The sequence below is a fragment of the Symsagittifera roscoffensis genome, chromosome 9 (assembly GCF_963678635.1).
Source record: "Symsagittifera roscoffensis chromosome 9, txSymRosc1.1, whole genome shotgun sequence".
NCBI classification, from domain to species: Eukaryota; Metazoa; Xenacoelomorpha; order Acoela; family Convolutidae; genus Symsagittifera; species Symsagittifera roscoffensis.
This window is the reverse complement of record NC_087070.1, coordinates 37,391,100-37,396,099: the sequence shown is the minus strand read 5'-3', so window position 1 is coordinate 37,396,099 and position 5,000 is coordinate 37,391,100.

Here is a 5,000-nt window from a genome sequence, read left to right as displayed (position 1 = left end):
AACCAGTGAGTCGTGAGAACAGGTTTTTTCTAGCGGTTGTATTAAAAAAACCAGACATACTAAATTGCATAGGATGGAAAACTTTTGAAACAAACTGCCGAAAACTTTTTGTTGGACAGCCCGAATAGAGTCTTTTCACATACCAAAAAAAACTTGTCTCAACTAAAAATTTAGTTTTGCATGAAAATTTATGACAGTGAAAGTTTCAGATGGAAACCAAAATTTTAGCTTTTGTTTTAAGATTTGTAAACTTTTTTTAAAAAAATTAGTTTTTTGATTCATTTGTTAGTTTTGTAATTCGATATGTCTTTAGGTGACTGTTAGGCTGCAGTTTTAACAGTAGACCAATTCATTTTGATTAGATTTGTACATTATGCCGCTTTCTCGCTAATCTTTTAAAAAATTCACAAGTTTTAGTAAACGAAAAATTTTATTATTTTTGAAAATGCTGTTCAAAAGACGTTCATTTTTTTTTCTATTCATCTTTTTGCCCCGTTTTTATGCAATATCGATGGTTTGAGCTAAAGTATCTTCGAAAATTAGTTTCAACTATGATAAAAATAACTATAAAGGGTTTGTTTTTGAGAACGAAAAGCTGTTCTAAGCTGATGTTCAAATCTTTGTTATGTTCAACTCACTTTTTTTCAAGTGGAAAAAAAACTTTTGGAAAATTTTAACTTTTTGCAAAATATACAACAAAAATTTTTTTTTTGTAATTTTAATTTTTCTTGAACGACCATTTTTCAGACATGAATATAAACTTCAAGATTAAAGAGAAAAAAAAAACGTTTTTTTTTTGTGTTATTTAAATTAGAATACAAAACAAACACCTGAGCATTAAGTGTTGAATTCAACTTAACTGTCAGAACAGCGCAGAACAAATCAGGCTGAAAATTTTTCATGTTGACTCCACTTATAACAGAGGTCGATGCATTTCGATCTTTTTTTTTTGCTTTTCGGGAGCAACTGGCGTTTTTATTCGGCTTATATCGGTTGTCTGATGACTGCACCAAGGGCTCACTGTTAGACTGGTATCTGCAACGAGAGTAACAAAGTGAAGCTGGTGGCTCGATTCCCAGGCCGATTCGGGCCTCTCGACTTCTTGGTGAGATCCAAGTTGATTCTACCGTAGAGGAAGGCTATCATAAGTAGTAAATCTAGATCTTTGATTAGCATAACCTTGGCTGTTTGCGCTGAATCGATGATATAACCCCCAATGATCGAAAATTAACCTGCTTTGATGAGCTTCTTAACCAAATTTTGATACGATTTAGGAATTTATTGGAAAATATTTGATTTTGAGTGATCCAATTATCTTTATTTGATTTCAATTGTTCTCGAATAAGGAAACGAAATCTCCGTGACGAGTCTTGTGAAAAATATTACGTTCTTGATAGGAATGAGACAAAATTTTACATACATTTTCAAACTTTTTGTTATAATGGAGTGCGAATTTTTATTGAAACGGATAAGATTATGAATCATAGGAAGTAGATAAGCGCCTGCAGTGGCGTCGTTAATGTGCTAAGTAGAGAACAAGTCTAATCAAGAATTGGAAAAAAAATAGCTGATAAACGCTTTATTCTGTATAATCAAGACCACATCTTGTCTAACTTTTGATCTTAGAAAACATTAGTTTTATTGACTGTTCTTCTATTATTGAAAATTGAACAATTTTGGACAAATAAAAAAACACAGCATAGTTGTTGGTTCGCATTCACATCTTGTATTCAACGGCTTATCTAAAAGGTACACATAAGTTTCCACGTGTTCGATTGAGATTTTTTATTGGGTATAGATGTCAGTTCACAGTCGGGAAGATTTTTAGAAAAGAAACCTTTTATTCTTCTTTCTGATATAATTTGAGAGGAGTTTGTTATTCTTCTGGGAAGCTTGTTCAATTTGGCTACGCTGTGTAGTGTATGATCGATCACTGACTGATAAGCAAATGGCTCGAATAAACTTTAATTTATGTAAATATACACGTGTTTAAATTTTAAACATGTGTATATAGGTATGTTTATTTGTTCATTTCCATGTATATATGTTCAGAAGTACAGCAATTACTAGAAGTAAAGCCACAAATCGAACTCAATTTAGCTTTAAGTCCAGACTCGTCAAGAAATTCTAGAAAATTTTACTAGGTATTGTATCTGTACTATGTTCAAACCAGATACTACAAAAAATATAGTTGTGTGTATACGTGTATATTGCGTGTTTAAATGTTTTACGGTTTGCTTGTATTAGAAAAGCTATATCAAAAAGATGTTTAAGCTTGTTGTTTTAAAAAAGTTTTCGAATCAAATTAGGATATATAATTGTAGTTGGAAATTCAACTTGATGTCAAATCAACCCAAAGTTTTTTATTATTTCTCTTTTTTGTTCTAAACTGTTTCACCAGATATTAAATGGGTACACATTATCAATCAGGTTTTGTAAACTAAAATTTAGTGCATGTAGATAGGCGTTGTAATCAATTTTTTTTTGAATATGCCAGCATGACTAATGTCTTCTCTATATTCTTTTGGTATTATACGTTTGTATATATAATTATGCATATATATAATTTCACTTAAATGATCAAAATTATGCCCTCAGAAATGCGGTTTTAAGTAGAAAAACAATTCAACTCATATTTTTTTGCTGTTGTTTTCTGAATAATTCACCGCATAATAAAAATGTACCAGATACTACATTAAAATATATTTCTATGGCTATATAGACCTATAATGAGCGACAAGTTTTTACAAAAGTACTCATTCAATTCTTACTCGAACTAATCTTATACGTGCAACTCTAATTAGAAATACATCTAATATATAAAATCATTGAGTTTTTTGTTTCAAGTTTTTAAATAATGCTCATTAGATATTTCATATGTAATTTGAACAAACGAGTGTTCATTTATACACATAAAATGCGAGTAAGTAAATGTCTAAGTTTGTATGACTTTTCCTCATCTCAATTTTAGATTTATGCTTGTATGGGTTTATTTTTCTTTGTTCAAAAGAAAAAACTCGAAGTGAACTTGATATAATTCCTTTTTTTGTCAGCAATATTTCTGTTCGTGTCACCTCAACATAAATATTAAGAGAGCAAAACATGTCTTATTCATCAATAAGTGCATCTATTTTTTTTTCATTTTAGAAAAACGATGCTGTGCATAAACACTTTCAAAAAAAATTGCTTATAATTGTTTTTGTTTAGGAACGCCTATCAAAGATTTTTACTCTCTGATGATAATCTTGCAAAACGTTAATTTTACTGCTGCTGTTGTCACCATCATTTTTGTTTAAATTTCATCTCCCAAACAAGGCTAGAACATTTAAACATGACCTTTTTTAGCAGGTTTTAATCTTTTTCAGTTTTCTTCAGTTATGTTGATATTTAATGAATCAGATGATTGCACAATTCGCCCAAAGTGCCTATGTTAGGCTGCTGTTATCACTTAAATGCAATCATTGTTCGTGAAGTGTTGGCACATAGAATTTCAATACAATTTATACACAGTTATCTATCTATCAAAGTTATATTTTTTTTTAAAATCACTTGACAATCCGTAAATTTTCTGTTTCAATCTTGTCCTAGCCTCATTCGGTAAAAGAACTTTTTTAAATGCAGGGGTGATGGTTAAGCCATACTGACTACACCAGCCAGAGGCGTTTCTCTTCGCTCTGCTCCTCAGGGAAACCTCTGGCTGGTGTAGTCGGTACGGTTTAACTATCACCCCAGGAATTAAAAAGGTTCTTTTACCGAATGAGGCTGGGACAAGATTGAAACAGAATAATTCACGGATTATCAAATGATTTTTAAAAAATATAACTTTGATAGATAGATAACTGTGTATAAACTGTATTGGAATTATATGTGCCAACACTTCACGAACAATGATTGCATTTAGGTAATAATAGCAGCTTAACATCTGCACTTTGAGCGAATTGTGCAATCATGTGATTTATCAAATATGAATAAAACTGAAGAAAACTGAAAAAGTTAAAAACCTGCTAATAAAGGTCATGACTAAAAGTTCTAGTCTTGTTTAGATGCATTTAAAACAAAAATGATGGTGACAACAGCAGTAAAATCAAAGCGTTTCAAGATTATCAACTGAGAGTAGGAATCTTTTATAGGCGTTCCTTATCAAAAACTCAAACACAAAAACAAATAACAATTTTTATCTTGAAAATACTCATACACATCATCGTTTATCAAAAACAAAAAAAAATGATGCACTTATTTATGAATGAGAGATATTTTTGCACATTTAAAATTTATGTTGAGGTGACACAAACAACACTTTTGCTGACAAAAAAGGTCTTATATCAAGTTCACTTCTAGTGTTTTCATTTGAACAAAAATAAATAAACCCATACAGGCGTAAACCCGAAATTGAGATGAAGAAAAATTATACAAACTTAGACACTTACATACTCGCATTTTTTCAATGTATAAATGAACACTCGTTCGATCAGATTACATATGAAATACACTGTAGTATCTGGTTTGAACATAGTACAGATAAAATACTTTAAAAAATTTCTAGAAGTTCTTGACGAGTCTGGATTTAAAGTTGGATTGAGTTTAGTTTCATTACTTCAAGCTATTGTTGTACTTATGAACATATAAATATACTTAGATATATATATATATATATATATATATATATATATATATATATATATATGTGTGTGTGTGTGTGTGCATATGTATATATATATATATATATATATATATATATATATATATATATATATATATATATATATACAGAAATGATTAATTAAATATACCTATATACACATTTGTAAAAAATAAACACGTAAATATATACATAAATTCAATTTAATTCGAGCAATTTGCTTATCAGTCAGTGATAGATCATACACTACACAGCGTAGCCGAGTTGCATAAGCTTCCCAGCAGAATAACAAACTCAGGTAATATAGTATCTGATTGGAGTTTAAAAGGTTTCTTTTCTAAAAATCTTCCGGACTGTGAAC